The sequence below is a fragment of the Balaenoptera ricei genome, chromosome 2 (genome assembly GCF_028023285.1).
Source record: "Balaenoptera ricei isolate mBalRic1 chromosome 2, mBalRic1.hap2, whole genome shotgun sequence".
Lineage (NCBI taxonomy): Eukaryota > Metazoa > Chordata > Mammalia > Artiodactyla > Balaenopteridae > Balaenoptera > Balaenoptera ricei.
In genome coordinates, this window is record NC_082640.1 from 170,619,473 (window position 1) to 170,643,685 (window position 24,213).

Here is a 24,213-nt window from a genome sequence, read left to right on the forward strand (position 1 = left end):
TTTCCTTATTTTCATTTTGGCTGATCTGTCCATTGGTGAAAGTGGGGTGTTAAAGTCCCCTACTATGATTGTGTTACTGTCAATTTCCCCTTTTATGGCTGTTAGCAGTTGCCTTATATATTGAGGTGCTCCCATGTTGGGTGGATAAATATTTACGATTGTTATATCTTCTTCTTGGATTGATCCCTTGATCATTATGTAGTGTTCTTCTTTTTCTCTTGTAATGGTCTTTATTTTAAAGTCTATTTTGTCTGATATGAGAATTGCTACTCCAGCTTACTTTTGATTTCCATTTGCATGGAATATCTTTTTCCATCCCCTCACTTTCAGTCTGTATGTGTCCCTAAGTCTGAAGTGGGTCTCCTGTAGACAGCATATATACGGGTCTTGTTTTTGTATCTATTCAACCAGTCTATGTCTTTTGGTTGGAGCATTTAATCCATATACTTTTAAGGTAGTTATCAATATGTATGTTCCTTTTTCCATTTTCTTAATTGTTTTGGGTTTGTTTTTGTAGGTGTTTTCCTTCTCTTGTGTTTCCTGCCTAGAGAAGTTCCTTTAGCATTTGTTGTAAAGCTGGTTTGGTGGTGCTGAATTCTCTTAGCTTTTCCATCTCTGTAAAGGTTTTAATTTCTCTGTCAAATCTGAATGAGATCTTTGCTGTGTAGAGTAATCTTGGTTGTAGGTTTTTCCCTTTCATCACTTTAAATATATCCTACCACTCCCTTCTGGCTTGCAGTGTTTCTGCTGAAAGATCAGCTGTTAACCATATGGGGATTCCGTTTTATGTTATTTGTTACTTTTCCCTTGCTGTTTTTGATATTTTTTCTTTGTACTTAATTTTTGATAGTTTGATTAATATGTGTCTTGGCATGTTTCTCCCTGGAGTTATCCTGTATGGGACTCTTTGTGCTTCCTGGGGTTGATTGACTATTTCCTTTCCCATACTAGGGAAGTTTTCAACTGTAATCTCTTCAAATATTTTCTCAGTCCCTTTTGTTTCTCTTCTGCTTCTGGGACACCTTTAATCTGTGATAGCTATTTCCACTATTTTATCTTCCAGGTCATGTATCTGTTCTTCTGCCTCAGTTATTCTGTTATTGATTCCTTCTAGAGAATTTTTAAGTTCATTTATTGTGTTGTTCATCCTTGTTAAACGTTTCTTTTATTTTTTCCATTCTATTTCCAAGATTTTGGATCCTCTTTACTATCATTACTCTGAATTCTTTTTCAGGTAGACTGCCTATTTCCTCTTCATTTGTTTGGTCTGTTGGGTTTTTACCTTGCTCCTTCACCTGCTGTGTATTTCTCTGTCTTTCATTTTGCTTCACTTACTGTGTTTAGGCTCTCCTTTTCACAGGCTGCAGTTTCGTAGTTTCTGTTGTTTTTGGCGTCTGCCCCCAGTGGGTAAGGTTGGTTCAGTGGGTTGTGTAGACTTCCTGCTGGAGGGGATTGGTGCCTGTGTTCTGGTGGATGAGGCTGGATCTTGTCTTTCTAGTGGGCAGGACTGCACCTCCTGGTGTGTTTTGGAGTGTCTGTGAACTTATTATGATTCTAGGCAGCCTCTCTGCTAATGGGTGGGGTTGTGTTCCTGTCTTGCTAGTTGTTTGGCATAATGTGTCCAACTCTGTTGCTTGCTGGTCATTGAGTGGAGCTGGGTCTTAGCGTTGAGATGGAGATCTCTGGGAGAGCTTTCGCTGTTTGATATTATGTGGGGCCAGGAGGTCTCTAGTGGACCAATGTCCTGAACTTGGCACTCCCACCTCAGAGGCTCAGGTCTGACACCCGGCCAGAGCACCAAGACCCTTTCAGCCACACAGCTGAGAAATAAAGATAGAAAGAAAGAAAGAAAGAAAGAAAGGAAGGAAGAAAGAAAGGAAGAAAGAAAAAAAGAAAAGAAAGAAAGAAAGGAAGGAAGAAAGAAAGAAGGGAGAAAGAAAGAAAGAAAGAAAAGAAAAAATAAAATAAAGTTATTAAAATAAAAAAAATTTTAATATTATTAAAAATAAAAAAGTGATAAAACAAAAGAAAAGAAAGAAAGAAAGAAGAGAACAGCCAAACTAAAAAAAGAAATCCACCAATGATAATAAGCAGTAAAGAAAAAAAAAAAAAAAAAAAGCAAAAACCTGACAGACAGACCCTAGGACAAATGGTAAAAGCAGAGCTATATAGACAAAATCACACAAAGAAGCATACACATACACACTCCCAAAAAGAGAAAAAGGAAAAAAATATATATATATATATAGAAAAAAAAAAGTAAAGGAAGAGAGCAATCAAATCAATAAACAAATCTACCAATGATAATAAGCCCCAAATACTAAGATAAACATAAAACCAGATACAAATCAGATGCAGAATGCAAACCCCATGTCTACAGTTGCTCCCAATGTCCACCGCCTCAATTTTGGGATGATTCGTTGTCTCTTCAGGTATTCCACAGATGCAGGCTACATCAAGTTGATTACGGAGATTTAATCTGCTGCTCCTGAGCCTCCTGGGAGAAATTTCCTTTTCTCTTCTTTGTTCACACAGCTCCTGTGGTTCAGCTTTGGATTTGGCCCCGACTTTGCATGTAGGTTGCTGGAGGGCATCTGTTCCCCACCAGACAGGACAGGGTTAAAGTAGCAGCTGAATAGGGGGCTCTGGCTTACTCAGGCCAAGGGGAGTGAAGGGTACAAATGTGGGGTGAGCCTGGAGCTGCAGAGGCCAGCATGACTTTGCACCAGCCTGAGGCGTGCCATGTGTTCTCCTGGGGAAGTTGTCCCTGGATCATGGGACCCTGGCAATGGCGGGCTGCACAGGGTCCCAGGAGGGGTGGTGTGGATAGTGACCTATGTTTGCACACAGGCTTCTTGGTGGCTGCAGCAGCAGCCTTAGTGTTTCATGCCCGTCTCTGGTGTCTGTGCTGAAAGCCGTGGCTCGCACCCATCTCTGGAGTTCATTTAGGCAGTGCTCTGAATACCCTCTCCTCTTGCACCCCAAAGCAATGGTCTCTTGACTCTTAGGCAGTTCCAGACTTTTTCCTGTACTCCTTCCCTGCTAGCTGTGGTGCACTAGCCCCCTTCAGGCTGTGTTCATGCAACCAACCCCAGTCCTCTCCCTGGAGTCTGACCTCCGAAGCCTGAGCCTCAGCTCCCAGCCCCCACCCGCCCTGGTGGCTGAGCAGACAATCCTCTCGGGCTGGTCAGTGTTGGTCGGCACCGATCCTTTGTGTGGGAATCTCTCTGCTTTGCCCTCTGCACCCCTGTTGCTGTGCTTTCTTCCGTGGCTCAGAAGCTACCCCCTGCCCACCCACCGTCTCCGCTAGTGAAGGGGCTTCCTAGTGTGTGGAAACCATTCGTCCTTTACAGCTCCCTCCCAGAGGGGCAAGTCTTGTCCCTATTCTTTTGTCTCTGTTTTTTCTTTTGCCTTACCCAGGTATGTGGGGAGTTTCCTGCCTTTTGGGAAGTCTGAGGTCTTCTGCCAATGTTCAGTAGGTGTTCGTAGGAGTTGTTCCAGGTGTAGATGCATTTTTGTTGTATTTGTGGGGAGGAAGGTGATCTCCACTTCTGACTCCTCTGCTATCTTGAAGGTCCTCCCCACACATTGCATCTTAATCATTAAAAAATAATTCTTTCTCCCCAAATCTATGATGGCATGAGGAAAAGTATATTTTTTTAATGTTTATTTCAGTATCCATGCTTAACACGATGGCTGCTACATATTTCGAAGGAATGAAGGCATCTGTGCATATATTAAACATTTGTTCCTTGTAATGATCCATTCAATAAATTCCTGTTTTGGTACAGGAAGTAGAGAAGTTCTGATTAATGTACTATGGATTGTTTTTGAATGACTACATCTGAGTCTATTTGAATCATTTTATTCTTCAACTATTTGTATGGACTTTGTGCTTTTATGTACATGGTCAGATTTAAGCTTCTGGAGGAAAAGATAGTGTTTGTCTGGTATTTGTATTCCCAGGTAGCACAAACCACAGATTATCACATATCGTTGACACTCTTCAATTTTTTATTTCTTTTGAAACACACAAAGACAGAGATGTTAGTGTGAGTTTTTTACATCTGATCTTTTACCAAATTCTTCTCATATCTCTTGCTCATGGGGTTGTCTCCACACCACAAGAGCATTTTCTCCTATTCCCACAGCCAAATTGAACTGGAAATTTAACTCAGCTTGCATTCTTGACATCCCTACTTAGGCTGTTCTTAATCAATGCAGTTGTTATTTCTAAGGCAGTTGTTGTAATTATATTTTTGTTGGCTTTCTTCATTATATTTCTTCTCCAGATGGTCCACAGTTTAGGTTTTTGGCTTCCTTCCTAATATCAAACTCTAAGAATATTACACCATCTTCTTTTAAAAACAAATCTCAAATGGTTTCTTACTTGCCAATGGCTAGAGCTTTGAAAGTCCTCCTCCTGGGACCCTTCATATCTCAGTGATTTCATTAGGGAAGAGAACCTCCTGTGGAGATCCTGTTTTTCATTTCAGCCTGAACAATGTTCTGGCAAAACTCTGATACTGTGGATTAGATTTTGACATCCTTACTTTTATATAAAACATTATAAAAGCATTCTCCTCTGAAAATTCTGCTGAATTGAAACTCATGAACTACCTGACTCATGACAAAATTAACTGGAAAACAAGACCATGTTTTATAAAACAAGCAAGAATAGTCATCTGCAGTGAGAGTCTTTGAAGAGTTTGTAGCTCAAATACAAAGGCATTTTGAGTATTTATCTAAATTTTAAAGAATGTCATCTCCCTGTTCATGTCTTTAACACAAGGAAGCCCAACACCAGTGTATCAATTCTCTGTGCTTAGTTTTCTTTTTATCTTAAAATAATACACATAGTCTCATTTTTTTCCACTGAGGATGAAATAAGTTAAATCATGTAAAATGCTTAGAAAAATGTTTGATTAAAAAAAAAGCCTCAATAAATGTTAATTATTATTATTAGTAGTAGTACGCATTGAAATACTGTGCTAGCATTAAATGTTCGTCATGAACACAAAATTACTGTGTTTATATACAATTAGTGGGATTTGCCTTTGGTGATATCTTCCTGCCTCTCTTTTAAAGAAAATGAATAGTAAGAACTAAAATCACATGTAGTTTGTTACACGATCAGCTAATTTAACTTAGTCAGTGGACAGAAATACTTGAAGTGCTATTTAACCCTAACATTTCAAACTTTAACACTTTAACAATGAGAGAATAATTAGTAAATAAATGAAAGTTTCTGGCAGGAGAAAGAGAGAAGGAATTGAGAGGGGGAAAATAAGAAAAGTCACTTGGGTTTTAGAAAGAAGGCACATGAAAAATCTGGGAGAAGGATTCCTTGTCATTGTTAATGACATACTGGCACCCATGATTTCATTTCAGAAGCAGCTGTCTTAATGGCTGGAGGCGACTTCCAGTCATTCAAAGGGATGATTCTGTCTCAGTTGTCATACAGGTAGATGATGGTGTCATTTTGTGTAAGAGAATCTACCATAAGTAATTATAATCGTGAATATGGCAGGTCCACACCAGTCCTATTTACCAGCATATACCCTGCCACTATCATGGTGCCGACCCCTTTATTGAGCTTGTTCTCAATCAATACTTGTGGAATGAAAGAGTAAAAGAATGAATGTAAAAAAGAAATAAATATCACATGATTGAAACATTTATACATTTCACAAATTAAAAATAGTGAATATATAGATAGTGGTTCTGAACTTTAACTAAATCACCTGGGAATTTAAAAAAAAAATCCTGATTCTCAAACTGTGTTCCAGACCACTTAAATCAGAATCTCTGGCAGTGGGATCCAGGTCTCAACATTATTTTAAATAATCTTTTCAAGTGTTTCCACCAGGAGCCCACATTGACAATGACTGGTCTAGACCAAAACCAATGGAACACAGTAAATGGGGTCCAAAAGAAAGCCTGATGCAAAGGAATCAAAACAGCCTCGTGGATCATCACTATTGAAGATGAATTTGGTTTCAAGTTACTTCACCAAATGCTTTTATATCTGAATGTCCAAATTCTCCACCTCCATATTTTAGGATGGATAGTGATTACTTAAAGCCATATACTGAAACTTAACTCACTCCAGCAGTTCTACTTAACATACTTTACTCACACTATTAAAGTGATCATTTTCCATTAGCATAGATGCACTGCCCTTGCTTTGTGCTACCCTGTATAGTCAGAAGCAGCCTAGCTGATATCCTTCAATGCCTATTAGAATAACGGGTCATGCTTTGCTTTTTGTGGTATATTTTCTATTATAACAAAGGGGTTTTTTTTGGATTTTATTTTATTTTTAATTTTTTTAAACTTTTTATTTTATATTGAAGTATAGTTGATTAACAATGTTGTGATAGTTTATTATAACAAAGTTAACAATAATAATAAAGCAAACACACATGTATAACCTCTGAGCAGAAGTCAATCTGCCTTTACTCACTGCCCCTTTCCAGACAAATACAATCACCCACATCTTATCCTCTATACCCCTCTCTTGTCCATATCTCCTAATTCTTATTCTGAGAAAAGAAATGCAGAATATTGCTGCATTGGCTCAATAAGCCTTCAAGATTTAGGTCATGTTACTGTTTTTTTTTCTTTTTCTTTTTCATTCATTCAAGAAATATTGACTGAGCTGTATTATGTTACATACTCTCTCAGGCTCTGGGAATAAAACAATAAATAAAATAGGCAAAACAAACAAACAAAATCCCTGCCCTGTGAAGTTTATATTCCTGTGAGAGAGAAAGAAAATAAACAAGGGGAAGTAGTACAATATATAGTAGTTGAGATGTTAAAAGTGTTAAAGAGAAAAAGAAAGTAGGGCAAGAAGATGAAAAGTATTAGAGGGTTGACATCACCAAGATGGCAGCATAGGAGAATCCAGCCTCTGTCCTCCAACAAAGATCAACAATTAGACTGCTATCTATGAATAAAAACAGCTCTTGCATAGCTCTGGAGTCTACCTGAGAAACTTCAGAAACACAGTGAAACAAAAAACATGAGACTAACCGCACAAAAAGAGAAGGAAGACAGATTTATTTTGCCTGCATCATCCACTCCTCCAAGCTGACGTTGCTCAGTTCCAGGAGGGAACCCCCCAGCTAGAAAGAGTTCCCCTTGCTGGGAAAGAAAGAGCAGGATGAGGATTCAGTTCACCCAGCCTTTTGGGGGAACTGCACAAAGGTCTCATTTAATTTCACCCCACTCAGACCATCAAAGCTGAGACAAATAGAGACAGCAAGGAACAAGGAAGAAAAGCAGGGGCCACCAAAAAATGCCACACAACAGGAGCAATCTCGGTTCAGTGTGACCTGCTTGACAGACAAACTCTGCAGCTTTGCCACTGAAGAAGAAACCAATGGCCAGCACAGCTACAGCAGAGCCCGTGCAGGTTTCACCACATTTTACCCCACAGGTATTCATGTGCACTAATGCCAGGCACCCGAGTCCCTTCTCTTCACCATCCCCATCTGAGCCCAGGAAACCTGCACCAGCAGCCAGCCCAGACCTCGGTGGCTGCATGAAAGCAAGGCGCTAGTCCAGACCCCTCTGTTTGACCTCCACTGTCATGCACCTGCTCTGGGCTAGCGCCTCCAGCTGTGCACTTGCATGTCACTGGCCTGACTCCTGTCACCAGCCTCCACTATGCATACACACGTGGGGGGAGAGTGCACAGCCACAGGACAGCAGGCCTGATAGCTGGGGCCCCCATAGCTGCTTATAGGCTTGGATCAGACCCTGTCTACTCTCATTGGCCTGAATCACTGTGCTCACCTGCAATTGCTTCTCCAATTGAGCACCTGTAGGCCCCCAGCCCAACCCCTATCACTGGCTTCCACTGCCATATGACAAAGTTGAGACCTACTAGACACAGTAATCTACACTGACAACCAGGGCTCCTGTAGCCACTTGTGTGTCCACAGTTTGCTCCATCTCTTGCTTTCTGCCCTGGTCCCCACCATTATGTATGTGCCTGCAACTGGCCCCTTCCATTACACAGGTGTTCACAGCTGGCCCCCAGTCAAGTGTGTGTACACCACAGACTCTGGGCACTACTGCTGCCTGCTTTGGTCCCTAGCAGCTATTCCTGAAGGCACAGCTGAGGACCCCAATAGTCCTTGCACAAAAGCCCTTGCAGACACTGTGGACCCCCTACAAGTATTGCCAAGGACCATACAGTTGTCAGTGCTGTGGACAGCAAAGACCTGAGCCAAAGAGACACCATGCTTCCCAGGATCTGGTACCGCTACACCCCACACTTGGTGCCATGCACCACTAGACCTGGAGTCACAGCATGCTCCAGCAGTCCCTCTCCTACAAGTGAACGTCTTCCTTCACCAAATCAGTCCATAAAGCCTGGAAGAGGTGAATGCTTCTTGAAATGTGCAAACACTTTGCAAATGCAAAGATACAGGGATCACAAAGAACCAGGGAAAACTGACTCCACCAAAGGAATCAGTGAACCTCCAGTACCTGGCCCCAAAGAAATAGAGATCCAGGTATTAACTGACAAATAATTCAAAATAATTGTTTTGAAGGAGCTCAGAGAGCCAGAAGAGAACACAGATAAATAATTTAATGATATCAGAAAAATAATACAAGCACAAAAATATTCAGCAAAGAGATAGAAAATATAAAAAAGAATCAAACAGAAATTTTGGAGCTGAAGAATACAATGACTAAACTGAAGAATTCAATAGAGAGATTCAACAGTAGTCTTGACCAAGTAGAAGAAAGACTGAAACACAATGAAGAACACCTATATGATCTGTGGGGTACCATCAAACTAACCAATTTGCAAATTATTGAATTCCCAGAAAGGGAAGAGGAAGAGGAGGCAGAAAGTTTATTAAAAAAAAAAAAAATTGCTTAGATTTTCCCAAATCTGGGGAAAGTTTTGGATATCCAAGTTCATGAAGCTCATAGGTCAGTTAACAAAATCAACTTAAACAGATCCTCTCCAAGGCACATTATAATAAAACTGTCAAAAATTAAAGACAAAGAGAGAATCTTAAAAGCAACAAGAGAAAACAGGCTTGGGACTTATAAGGGAACCCTCATAAGGCTATCAACAGATTTCTCAGCAGAAACATTACAGTCCATGAGAGAGGGAGTGATATATTTAAACTTCTGAAAGAAGGAAAAGGGGGGTAATCAAGAATACTTTACACAGCAAAGCTGTCCTTCAGAAATGAAGAGAGATAAAGACTTTCTTAGACAAACATAAGCTGAGGGGATTTATCACCACTAAACCTACTTTATAAGAAATGCTGAAAGGAGTTCTTCAAACTGAAATGAAAGATGGTGATTCATAACATAAACACATATGAAAATATATGACACACTGGTAAAGGTAAGTACATAGTCAAACAGATTATTCTAATACTATAATATGGTGGATTGTTAACCATTTGATCTAATATAAAGATTAAAGGATGAGAGTATTTAAAAAAAACCTATAGCTACAATAATTTGTTAATGAATGCACAATATAGAAAGAGATAAATTATGGCATGAAAAAGGTAGAGTTTTTTGTAAGTGATTAAATTAAGTTGTTATGAAAATAAAATGGACTGTTATATCTATAAGAAGTTTTATGTAAGTCTCATGGTAACCACAAAGCAAAAAACTATAATATATTCACAAAAGATAGAGAAGGAAATCAAAGTATACCACTATGGAAAATCATCAATTCTCAAAGGAAGGCAACAAGAGAGAAAGCAAGGGATAAAGGAACTCCAAAAACAGCCAGGAAACAGTAAGATGGTGTTAGTAAGTCCTTACCTATCAATAAGTACTCTAAATGTGAATGGATTGAATTTTCAAATCAAAAGACACAGAGTGGTAGGATGGACTAAAAAAACAAAACCAAACCAAGACTCTAGTATGTGCTGCTTACAACACACTGACTTCAGCTTTAAGGATACACACAGACTCAAGGTGAATGGATAGAAGGAGATATTTCATGCAAGTAGAAACCAAAAGTGACCAAGAGTAGCTGTACTTATATGAGACAAAATAAACTTTAAGCTGAAGTGTTAACAAGAAAGAAAGAAGTTCATTTTATGATGATAGAGGTCAATTTATCAAGAAGATATAATAATCATAAATATATATGCACCCAACATCAGAGCACCTAAATGTATTACACAAATACAAAAAGTTCTGCAGGGAGAAATAGACAGCAATACAATGATAGTAGAGGACTTCAATATCCTAAATTTAACAATGGATAGTTTACCCATACAGAAAATCAACAAGCAAATGTTGGACTGGAGGCATACCTTAGCCAATGGACCTAACAGACGTAATAGAACATTCCATCCAATAGCAAAAGAATACACATTCTTCTCAGGCACTCATGGAGGATTCTCCAGGGTAGATCATGATAGTTCAAAGAACAAATTTTATCAAACTTAAAAAGATTAAAATCATACCAAGTATTTTTTTTTTTCTGACCACAGTGGTATGAAACTAGAAATCAATAACAGGAGGAAAGCTGGAAAATTTACAAACACGTGGAAATTAATCAACACACTCCTGAACAACCAATAGATCAAAGAATTAAAAAAAGGGACATTAAAAAAATCTTGAAATAAAGGAAAATAGGAACACAACACACCAAAACATATGGGGTACTGCAAAATCAGTTTTAAGAAGGATGTTTATAGCAATAAACACCTACATTAAGAAAAAAGAAAAATCTTAAATAAATAAACTAGAAAAAGAAGAACAAAGTTAGAAGAAAGAAAATAACAAAGATTAGATCAGAAATAAATGAAATAGAGAATGGAAAAACAACAGAAAAGATCAACAACATCAAGAGTTGCTTTTTTAAAAAAGATAAACTTAACAAACTTTTAACTAGACTAAGAAAAAAAGAAAGAAGACTCAAATAAATTCGGAAATGAAAGAGGAGACATTACAGCTGATACCACAGATATACAAAGGCTCATAACAGACCACTGTGAACAATTATACACCAACAAATTTGATAAACTAGAATAAATGGACATAATCTTAGAAATATGCAACATACCAAGACTGAATCACAAAGAAATAGAAAATCTGAACAAACCAATTACTAGTAAGATTAAATCGGTAATCAAAAGCTTTTCAACAAAGAAGAAGTGCAGGACCAGATGGTTTCACTGGTGAATTCTACCAAAAGTTAAAATAATTAACACCAACCTTTCTCAAATCCTTCCAAAAAGTTGACAAAGTAAAAAGGAGGGAACACTTCCAAACTCATCTTATGAAGACAGTGTTATCCTGATACCAGATAAGGATACTACAAGAAAAAAAAAATCTATAGATCAGTATCTTTGATGAATGTAGATGCAAAAATTCACAACAAATACTAGCAAACCAAATTTAACAGCACATTAAAAGGATTATACACCATGATAAATTGGTTTTTTCCCCTAGGATGCAAGGATGGTTCATCACATACAAATCAATAAATGTGATACATCACATTAATAGAATGAAAGATAAAAATCATGTGATCCTCTCAATTGATGCAAAAAATAATAATTTGACAAAATACATCACAATAAAAACAGTCAGAAATTGGGTAAAGAAGGAATGTACCTCACCATAATAAAGGCTGTATATGACAAGCCCACAGCTAATATACTAAATAATGAAAGCTTGAAAACTTTTCCTCTAAGATCAGGAACAAGACAAAGATGTCCACTCACCACTTCTATTCAACATGGTACTGGAATTCCTAGTCAGAGAAATTGGGCAACAAAAAAGAAATCAAAGGCATCCAAATCAGAAAGGAAGCAGGAAAATTGTCTTTGTTTGCAGATAACATAGTATTTTATGTAGAAAATACTAAAAACTCCACCAAAAACCTATTGGAACTAATCAACAAATTCAGTAACTTTAAAGAATATAAAGTCAACATACAAAAAACAGTTGCATTTGTATACCCTAACAATGAAATATCTGAAAAAGAATATTACTTAGTCTTGAAAAAGAAGGGAATCCTACCATTTTCATCAACATGGATGGACCTTGAGAGCACTACGTTAAATAAAATAAGTCAGACTGACAAACACAAATAGTGTATAACATTTTTTATATGTGGTATCTAAGAAAGCTGAACTCATGGAAATAGAGAGTAGAAAGGGTGTCACCAGGGGCTGAGGGTTGGGAAATGGGAAGATGTTGTTCAAAAGGTATAAACTTCCAGTTTTAAGGTGAATAAGTTCTGGGAATCTGATATACAGCATGGTGATTATAGTTAATAATACTGTGTTTTATACTTGAAAGTTACTAAAAGAGTAGATTTTAATGTTCTCACCATAGAAAAGAAAGGGTAATTATGTGACATGATGAAGGTGTTAGCCAATGCTACAGTAGTAATCATTTTGAAATCTATAAGTATATCAAATCAACATGTTGTACACCTTAAGTTACACAATGGTGAGAATCAATTATATCACAATAAAGCTGGAAAAAAGTATTAGGGGGCACATCGAAACAGTCATTTCAAAATAAGCTAAAGAAAGTTTCATGGGGAAAATAATATTGTGGTAAAAATTTGAATAAGATTAGGGAATGAAAAATGTAGATATTTGAAGAATGAGCATTTTGAGAGAGGAGTTTTTAAAAACAGGGAAAAAAAGAAATCAATGTTGCTGGAGCAATCAGTAGGGAAAGGACTAGTAGGATATATGTCGGAGAAATAGAAGTGAGAGGGCAGATCATGTAAAATTTATAGGCCATTGTAAAGGACTGTGGTTTCTGCTCTGGGGAAGGGGAGAAGCCTCTGGAGGTTTGGATGTGTGTTATGTTTTTCTCCCCTAGGAACATCACTATTCTATTACTAACATTTTACTTTAATTTTGCTGATGTTTACGATGTATATGATTGGAATTGTCTAAGAGGTACTCTTTTGTTTCTGACTCCTTTTGCTCATTATTATGCCTGTTGAATCCCTCCATAATATTGTGTGCACTTGCATTTCATTCATTCACATTACCTTATAGTATTCCATTGAATGGATATGCCCCAATTTTTGTATTCATTCTGCCATATGTGGTTGAGTAGATTGCAGTTTGGGAACATTGTGAATGTGTGTTGTTATGAGCATTCTTTTGGTCAATGCATTTCTGTGCAGAATATTTACTAGAAGTGGAATTTCTGGTTCAGGGGTTCTGTACATATTTAGTTTTCATAATGCATGCAGTTCAATGGTGCCAAAATAATGTCTGCAAAGTCCAAAATTTGTGAGATGAGCCTGGGCAGGTTGGCAGGGCAGAGAGATGGAGCCAGTGACTATCATGTTAAGGAGTCACGTTGGACTGATTTACTAAATAATGGATGGTCAAGAAGGGCTTTAAGAAGTGAATGATATAATCAGGATTACACTTAAATAGATGATCCTGTCTTTGATGTAAAAGATTTGACAGGAACAACCAATTAGGACACACAGGTATTTGCCTAGAGAAGAAAGGTAGTAAAGACACAGAGGAGGTAACAGCTTTGAGAAAAACTTAGGAGATGAAATAAGGGCCTCATCAACTGATGTTGGGAGTTGTGAGTCATGGAGAGAGAGTAGCAAAGACTCCTTACACCGTAGCTTGGACAACTGCATAGGTTCATGGGTCCAAATCAGAAGCAGATTATAGAAGAAAGTATAATTTCAGGAGGAAATTAATAAATGTAGTGTTGGACATGTTGAATTCAAGAGGTTAGATGAAGAACACTGAAGTCTAACAGGTATTCACATAAAAAAGTTTGAAGCCAAAGCTCATGGTCTGACTAGAGAGAGGGATTTAGGAATCATCAGTGCAGTTTTGTTTCAGAAACCATCAGAGTTCTGGGTGACTTGAAAGAGTCTGCAGAATCAGAGGAACAATGGGCTCAAGACAGAAATGTAAGGAGCCACAATGTCGGCTGGGTGGGCAGGGGAGGAAGCATCTACAAAGATAGACAGCTGTGGAATGGAGGTGAGAGGTAAGCTGTGCATTTGAAAGAATTGAAGGTACTGACAAACGAAGCAGAGAATGGATTCATGAACATTAAGGGCTGAAAAATAGCTGTTGGATTTGACAGCTGGGAAGTTACTGCTGACTCCAGTGATAGCAATTTTGCTTGGGTTACGGGGGGCAGAAACCAACTTCAAGGTTGAAAGTGAGAACATGATTACGTGGAATAAAGTCACGTCTGTCCTCAAGGAGTTTGCATGAGAGAGTCAGGAGAGCAGGAGTGAGATTAGAAGGAGATATTGGATCAAGAAGAGTTGTTTGGTTATTCTTCATCTTTTTATTTAGACTTAGGATGGGACACATGAGGGTGCTTAAAAAATGAGACGAAGGTGTGAACCAGAATTGTGTGAGAAACTAAAGATATAGAAAAGATAGTTGGAAGGGCTGAAGAAACAGTCATCAGAAAGAATCTGGGACAGTGTTGCTATCACTATCCAGCTCTTTCCTTTTATGATGGTCTCCATCAATCTCAATTTTAGGAAACCAACTTCACTCATTTCACTCATGTACATTACCTGTCCTGGCCCACATTACGTCATATAATGATAATAATATTGACAACAAATAAAATGTATCGAGTATACCCTGTGACCTAGGCACTGTGTTACGCGTTTTACACATTATCTATAACTGAGAAACGACCACTAAACTCAAAAGTATTTACCCAACTTCTAGATGGAAAACTGAGCCTCAGAGTACTATGAACAAATTTCCTAAGGCAACGGTAAATGAGAAGCTACCAGGATTTAAATCCAGCTCTGCCTGCATCCAAAGTCTATACTCTTTCCACTAAATCCGGCTGACTTGACTCCTGTAATATTTGTATTTAAGTATGTGTATCATCTTGATAAGAATCTGGCAGGGACCAGTCCTTTTCTTAGCTGTTCAAGTAGGTAAAGCTTGTATCCAGTTCCTCTGATTTTATGCTCTGAGAGTAAAGAGTGAGCGATCTGTAGTGCTAGTTGTCTCTTGATGCACTAAAGCAGATTCAACTTCAATAAATCAAAGAGTTCCTCTGCCCTTGCAAGCATCCACAGCGGAGTATTTGACGAATGTCTTTTCTAAGCATTTCCTTATTACTAGTTACTAAAGAGAAAAGCAGAAAGACTGGCTATTTGGTGTGGCTTTCTAATAAAGGGCCCTACAAGCCTTAAGACATAATAAAGCACCGCATTACTTTTATGACCTTCGTTTATTAGAGTTTGGCTTGGCTGAATTTTAGCTAATGCGATTTGCAAACAATCTATATTTTAAGTAAGTACCTTTTAAATTTCACTGATGCTCTTTACAGAGGCATTTGGAAGAGCAAAAGGAGGACTGTCTATATATGAATCATGCCATTAGAGAGACTGTTCTCTGACACGGGCAAATCATACATATTTCAAGGAATGGTCTTCTTTTGAGGGCTACAGACATGTTTTCCCAAAGATGCTCCTGGGGAAATTCATGGGGCCAAAGTTATTCTCTCTGGGATATGAAATAATGTTTGGGAGATCCAAGCTAGAAATAAACATTGACTGTTCTCTTTGAGTAGCAGATACAGCAACCCTCCTAACCCCAAGGCGAGACAGGGTGTGTGGATGGACATACGTGGCCCTTATGTCTCTAATGGCAGCTTGATGGCATCCATTTCAGCTGCAACTTTTCTAATTCACTTTTGGAGCATGTTTATTGATTTGAAAAGAATGAAGACTGCCGAGTAAGATATTGTCCATCTGTGGTTATGACGTTCCTTCAAAAACAAAATCATAACCCTTTATCACACCTTGATACTTTAGGTGAAAAATTCACTAAGAATTCTTGCTTGCTCTTACCCTTATCTGACACTTGGATTGTATTAACATCTCTATTTTATTTTAACTTATCCATTTAACAAATATTTGGTGCATATTCTGTGCTAGGCCCTTGATATACAGTATTGAATCATACTGATTGAGATCGTTTTCTTGTGACTTTGGCATGCTTGTTGGGAATAAATTTTAAGCAAATAATTATAAGGGTATATATGACATTAAAAATTTTAATCAATGTGGTGAAGCCCAAGAGGTCAGGAGAAAGTATGATGAGGGAGATATAATTTTTATTAATAAAGACCTCCTTGAGGAAGCTGGCATTTAGAATGACACCTGAGGTAGGAGGTTAACCAGGTTCACAGTAACAGTGAGAACCCCCTGTGCCATATGACACATAACTTAGGAGAACCACTTTTTTAGTGAATGGAGGCTCCTTGTTTGAGATCGTCTTTTCTGGAAGGAGATTGATGCAAAATGGAAATCAACCTGCATTGAAGATACTATTATGTGCTGAAGATTTTCCACACACTATCTCATTTACTTCTCACCATAAGCCACTAATGTTGGTGTGATCATCCCCATTTTAAACACAACAAGAACAAAAAACAATAAAAGCTGAAGTTCAGATTATCTGAGGTAATATCTTCAGAACTGATTGTTTGGGGATGTCAACAATGTTTTTTTCTATCACCAGCATCATCTAAAATGTATTCTGATAAGACTTGTTCTATAAGAGTTAGTATTAGACATAGATACATAGGCACACACAAAAGCACACAAAGATACAGTCATACTCACACATGCACATACATGAACACCTGGGTTTTCTTGGTTAAATGCATTGGGCGATTTGAAGGTAAGCAATGTTACCCCAGCTTGTAGCACAAACAGATATGCACTGAGAATCTCCAAGAAGTGTGCTGGGCCTTTAGAGGGTCAATCAATAGCACCCTACTTCCCAATTCAAATTCAAAATGAATTAAAAGGTAGACATAAGCGTCAGACAATTGGTAATCAAAATATCAGCTTTCCTACCTAAAAAGTTGAATTGGAGAAGCTGGCTTTAGATGTCTAGCCCTGATGGGCTTGCTAATACCTAACCTCAGAATTAGATTTATCCAGCCGGTCTAAGGCAAGGCTGGATAACTAGTAGGTCATACCTATAGGGCCCGGTCCATGTAGAGACCAAGATCAGAATGGATCCTTCCTGCAAAGATGGATACATGAAAATAGGAAAGTCAAAGTGGTTAATTTTAGCATCATCAGCTCCTTCTCACAAATACATTCATCAGACAAGTAATTTTCCCCCAGGAGACTAAGGCAGCAGAGAGAGGCTGGGAGTATTTTCCTAATGGAATTTCCTCCATCTGGAAACAGGAAGGTGGAGGAAAAGGAGTTTCTAACTTATAGGAAGTAGAGAATATACCCCAGATTTTTAAAAATAGATTTTATTTTTCAGGACTGTTTCAGGTTCACAACAAAATTGAGCAGAAAATAGAGAGAGTTTTCATCTATGCTCAGGGAATTGATTTTTTTCATATTTCATGATAAAAATAAATATTTGAACACTTCACTCAGTGCTACAAATCGCTCTATGTATTGGTTAATTTAATGTTCACAGTAACCTTATGATAGAAATACTATTATTGTTATTTTACAAATGAGGAAACTGAGGCATAGAAAGTGTAAAATTTTAAATCTTTAGATTTGATGATTTTTATCATTGATATTTCATAGTTTAAAGAATCTATGACTCTAGATAGACACTTGCTTTCCAGGTATCATTAGCCTGAACCCAGATACACTGTCACAGGGATGGGTCTTAATGGATATTACCCTTTTCTTGTTCTCCCCCAGATTTTTTATGATGTCATCCTCTAGTGAAGACTACTTTACAGTGCTTGTTAAAGCATCTTAGGATATGTTCTAGAGGTCTGAGTACAATGAACATCTGTCTTGATTTCTCCAATGGTCACACTGAGGGTCTCCTGTGTACTTTTCCAGTGGTTTCCCATATTTTATTCTGATCCTTTTGAAACGGGTGATGGCAACATTGGCCAAAATAAGAAATAAAAAAAAAGCATCATTTGTAGCACAGGTTACTAAATTATTGCACATCCATTTTCTCTAGGAAATTTAATTAATTATTGAGTAAGCATGGCTTCCTATTGATTCTATGTTGATTACTTTCTAATATGAAAAATGGAACCATGCCATGATGTTATTTGAGCACAGCAGATCAGAGGCTCTATTGTGCAAGAAATGGAATAAAAGATATTGGCATTTCTGTGGAAGGAGGGTATCTGTCTCCATGTGAAAGAGGCTGTCTTTCTATAATCTCAAAAATAAATTGTGAACGAGAAGGAAAAGTAATATTAGCAACGAGGTTTAGGTTGCATGGAAGACTTCATTCGTCACTGATCTTCCTGATGATATCACAGTACCCCTTAAACATTATTGAAGTCTATTTATAATAAATGACTGTGCAGAACCGGCTCTAAATATTCAGTGTAACCTCTGATTTTCAAATCAGAGGAAGGAGAGAGTAATGCATGCTAACTATTAGGCAGATTAAACAAACGTCTTCTGAAATTCATCCCATGCAGCATCTCTCCACCTAGAATCTGTTCTCCTGTGTGTGTGTAAAGAAGTTTTATAGCACAACCATTATAATGAGTACAAGGGAGAAAACTTGCTCTATCAAATTTAACAGTAATCCCAAATCAGTGGATTCACGGTCATAAATTTTTTTTTAAACATCTCTATTGGAGTATAATTGCTTTAAAATGTTGCGTTAGTTTCTGCTGTATAACAAAGTGAATCAGCTATATACATATGTATATCCCCATATCCCCTCCCTCTTGCGTCTCCCTCCCACCCTCCTTATCCCGCCCCTCTAGGTGGTCACAAAGCACCGAGCTGATCTCCCTGTGCTATACGGTTGCTTCCTACTAGCTAGCTATTTTACATTTGGTAGTGTATATATGTCCATGTTACTCTTTCACTTCTTCCCAGGTTACCCGTCCCTCTCCCCGTGTCAATGCCATTCTTTATGTCTGTGTCTTTATTCCTGTCCTGCCCCTAGGTTCTTCAGAATCATTTCTTTTTTTTTAGATTCCATATATATGTGTTAGCGTATGGTATTTGTTTCTCTCTTTCTTTCTTTCTTTTTTTTTTTTAAACATCTTTATTGAAGTATAATTGCTTCACAATGGTGTGTTAGTTTCTGCTTTATAACAAAGTGAATCAGTTACACATATACACACGTTCCCATATCTCCTCCCTCCCTCCCACCCTCCCCATCCCACCCCCCCAGGAGGTCACAAAGCACCGAGCTGATCTCCCTGTGCTATGCGGCTGCTTCCCACTAGCTATCTATTTTACATTTGGTAGTGTATATATGTCCATGACACTCTCTCACCCTGTCACATCTCACCCCTCCCCCTCCCCATATCCTCAAGTCCATTCTTTAATAGGTCTGTGTCTTTATTCCCATCTTGCCACTAGGTTCTTCATGACCTTTTTTTTTTTTTTTCCCTTAGATTCCATATATATGTGTGAGCATACTGTATTTGTTTTTCTCTTTCTGACTTACTTCACTCTGTATGACAGACTCTAACTCCATCCACCTCATTACAAATACCTCCATTTCATTTCTTTTTATAGCTGAGTAATATTCCATTGTATATATGTGCCACATCTTCTTTATCCATTCATCCGATGATGGACACTTAGGTTGCTTCCATTTCCTGGCTATTGTAAATAGAGCTGCAATGAACATTTTGGTACATGACTCTTTTTGAATTATGGTTTTCTCAGGGTATATGCCCAGTAGTGGGATTGCTGGGTCGTATGGTAGTTCTATTTGTAGTTTTTTAAGGAACCTCCATACTGTTCTCCATAGTGGCTGTATCAATTTACATGCCCACCAACAGTGCAAGAGTGTTCCCTTTTCTCCACACCCTCTCCAGCATTTATTGTTTGTAGACTTTTTGATGGTGGCCATTCTGACCAGTGTGAGATGATACCTCATTGTAGTTTTGATTTGCATTTCTCTAATGATTAATGATGTTGAGCATTCTTTCATGTGTCTGTTGGCCATCTGTATATCTTCTTTGGAGAAATGTCTATTTAGGTCTTCTGCCCATTTTTGGATTGGGTTGTTTGTTTTTTTGTTATTGAGCTGCATGAGCTGCTTGTAAATCTTGGAGATTAATCCTTTGTCAGTTGCTTCATTTGCAAATATTTTCTCCCATTCTGAGGGTTGTCTTTTGGTCTTGTTTATGGTTTCCTTTGCTGTGCAAAAGCTTTTAAGTTTCATTAGGTCCCATTTGTTTATTTGTGTTTTTATTTCCATTTCTCTAGGAGCTGGGTCAAAAAGGATCTTGCTGTGATTGATGTCATAGAGTGTTCTGCCTATGTTTTCCTCTAAGAGTTTGATAGTGTCTGGCCTTACACTTAGGTCTTTAACCATTTTGAGTTTATTTTTGTGTATGGTGTCAGGGAGTGTTCTAATTTCATACTTTTACATGTAGCTGTCCAATTTTCCCAGCACCACTTATTGAAGAGGCTGTCTTTTCTCCACTGTATATGCTTGCCTCCTTTATCAAAGATAAGGTGACCATATGTGCGTGGGTTTATCTCTGGGCTTTCTATCCTGTTCCATTGATCTATATTTCTGTTTTTGTGCCAGTACCAAACTGTCTTGATTACTGTAGCTTTGTTATATAGTCTGAAGTCAGGGAGCCTGATTCCTCCAGCTCCATTTTTCGTTCTCAAGATTGCTTTGGCTGTTCGGGGTCTTTTGTGTCTCCATATAAATTGTGAAATTTTTTGTTCTAGTTCTGTGAAAAATGCCAGTGGTAGTTTGATAGGGATTGCATTGAGTCTGTAGATTGCTTTGGGTAGTAGAGTCATTTTCACAATGTTGATTCTTCCCATCCAAGAACATGGTATATCTCTCCATCTATTTGTATCAACTTTAATTTCTTTCATCAGTGTCCTATAATTTTCTGCATACAGGTCTTTTGTCTCCTTAGGTAGGTTTATTCCTAGATATTTTATTCTTTTTGTTGCAATGGTAAACGGGAGTGTTTTCTTAATTTCACTTTCAGATTTTTCATCATTAGTATATAGGAATGCAAGAGATTTCTGTGCATTAATTTTGTATCCTGCTACTTTACCAAATTCATTGATTACCTCTAGCAGTTTTCTGGTGGCAGTTTTAGGATTCTCTATGTATAGTATCATATCATCTGCAAACAGTGACAGCTTTACTTCTTCTTTTCCGATTTGGATTCCTTTTATTTCTTTTTCTTCTCTGATTGCTGTGGCTAACACTTCCAAAACTATGTTGAATAATAGTGGTGAGAGTGGGCAACCTTGTCTTGTTCCTGATCTTAGTGGAAATGGTTTCAGCTTTTCACCATTGAGGACAATGTTGGCTGTGGGTTTGTCATATATGGCCGTTATTATGTTGAGGAAAGTTCCCTCTATGCCTACTTTCTGCAGGGCTTTTATCATAAATGGGTGTTGAATTTTGTCGAAAGCTTTCTCTGCATCTATTGAGATGATCATATGGTTTTTCTCCTTCAATTTGTTAATATGATGTATCATGTTGATTGATTTGCGTATATTGAAGAATCCTTGCATTCCTGGAATAAACCCCACTTGATCATGGTGTATAATCCTTTTAATGTGCTGTTGGATTCTGTTTGCTAGTATTTTGTTGAGGATTTTTGCATCTATGTTCATCAGTGATATTGGCCTGTAGTTTTCTTTCTTTGTGACATCTTTGTCTGGTTTTGGTATCAGGGTGATGGTGGCCTCGTAGAATGAGTTTGGGAGTGTTCCTCCCTCTGCAATATTTTGGAAGAGTTTGAGAAGGATAGGTGTTAGCTCTTCTCTAAATGTTTGATAGAATTCACCTGTGAAGCCATCTGGTCCTGGGCTTTTGTTTGTTGGAAGGTTTTTAATCACAGTTTCAATTTCAGTGCTTGTGATTGGTCTGTTCATATTTTCTATTTCTTCCTGGTTCAGTCTCGGCAGTTTGTGCATTTCTAAGAATCTGTCCATTTCTTCCAGGTTGTCCATTTTATTGGCATAGAGTTGCTTGTAGTAATCTCTCATGATCTTTTGTATTTCTGCAGTGTCAGTGGTTATTTCTCCTTTTTCATTTCTAATTCTATTGATTTGAGTCTTCTCCCTTTTTCTCTTGATGAGTCTGGCTAATGGTTTATCAATTTTTTTTATCTTCTCAAAGAACCAGCTTTTAGTTTCATTGATTTTTGCTATTGTTTCCTTCATTTCTTTTTCATTTATTTCTGATCTGATCTTTATGATTTCTTTCCTTCTGCTAGCTTTGGGGTTTTTTTGCTCTTCTTTCTCTAATTGCTTTAGGTGCAAGGTTAGGTTGTTTATTCGAGATGTTTCCTGTTTCTTGATGTAGGCTTGTATTGCTATAAACTTCCCTCTTAGCACTGCTTTTGCTGCATCCCATAGGTTTTGGGCCGTCGTGTCTCCATTGTCATTTGTTTCTAGGTATTTTTTGATTTCCCCTTTGATTTCTTCAGTGATCACTTCGTTATTAAGTAGTGTATTGTGTAGCCTCCATGTGTTTGTATCTTTTACAGATCTTTTCCTGTAATTGATATCTAGTCTCATAGCGTTGTGGTCGGAAAAGATACTTGTTACGATTTGAATTTTCTTAAATTTACCAAGGCTTGATTTGTGACCCAAGATATGATCTATCCTGGAGAATGTTCCATAAGCACTTGAGAAAAATGTGTATTCTGTTTTTTTTGGGTGGAATGTCCTATAAATATCAATTAAGTCCATCTTGTTTAATGTATCATTTAAAGCTTGTGTTTCCTTATTTATTTTCATTTTGGATGATCTGTCCATTGGTGAAAGTGGGGTGTTAAAGTCCCCTACTATGATTGTGTTACTGTCGATTTCCCCTTTTATGGCTGTTAGTATTTGCCTTATGTATTGAGGTGCTCCTATGTTGGGTGCATAAATATTTACAATTGTTATACCTTCCTCTTGGATTGATCCCTTGATCATTATATAGTGTCCTTCTTTGTCTCTTGTAATAGTCTTTATTTTAAAGTCTATTTTGTCTGATATGAGAATTGCTACTCCAGCTTTCTTTTGATTTCCATTTGCATGGAATATCTTTTTCCATCCCCTCACTTTCAGTCTGTATGTGTCTCTAGGTCTGAAGTGGGTCTCTTGTAGACAGCATATAGATGGATCTTGCTTTTGTATCCATTCAGCCAGTCTGTGTCTTTTGGTGGGAGCATTTAATCCATTTACATTTAAGGTAATTATCGATATGTATGTTCCTATTCCCATTTTCTTAAATATTTTGTGTTTGTTATTGTAGGTGTTTTCCTTCTCTTGTGTTTCTTGCATAGAGAAGTTCCTTTAGCATTTGTTGTAAAGCTGGTTTGGTGGTGCTGAACTCTCTCAGCTTTTGCTTGTCTGTAAATGTTTTAATTTCTCCATCAAATCTGAATGAGATCCTTGCTGTGTAGAGTAACCTTGGTTGTAGGTTTTTCTCCTTCATGACTTTAAGTATATCCTGCCACTCCCTTCTGGCTTGCAGAGTTTCTGCTGAAAGATCAGCTCTTAACCTTATGGGGATTCCCTTGTGTGTTATTTGTTGTTTTCCCCTTGCTGCTTTTAATATGTTTTCTTTATATTTAATTTTTGATAGTTTGATTAATATGTGTCTTGGCGTGGTTCTCCTTGGATTTATCCTGTATGGGACTCTCTGTGCTTCCAGGACTTGATTAACTATTTCCTTTCCCATATTAGGGAAGTTTTCAACTATAATCTCTTCAAATATTTTCTCAGTCCCTTTCTTTTTCTCTTCTTCTTCTGGGACCCCTATAATTCGAATGTTGGTGCGTTTAATGTTGTCCCAGAGGTCTCTGAGACTGTCCTCAGTTCTTTTCATTCTTTTTTCTTTATCCTGCTCTGCAGTAGTTATTTCCACTATTTTATCTTCCAGGTCACTTATCCGTTCTTCTGCCTCAGTTATTCTGCTATTGATCCCGTCTAGAGTATTTTTATTTTCATTTATTGTGTTTTTCATTGTTGCTTGGTTCCTCTTTAGTTCTTCTACATCCTTGTTAAATGTTTCTTGCATTTTGTCTATTCTATTTCCAAGATTTTGGATCATCCTTACTATCATTATTCTGAATTCTTTTTCAGGTAGACTGCCTATTTCCTCTTCATTTGTTAGGTCTGGTGTGTTTTGACCCTGCTCCTTCACATGCTGTATGGTTTTTTGTCTTCACATTTTGCTTATCTTACTGTGTTTGGGGTCTCCTTTTCACAGGCTGGAGGTTCGTAGTTCCCGTTGTTTTTGGTATCTGTCC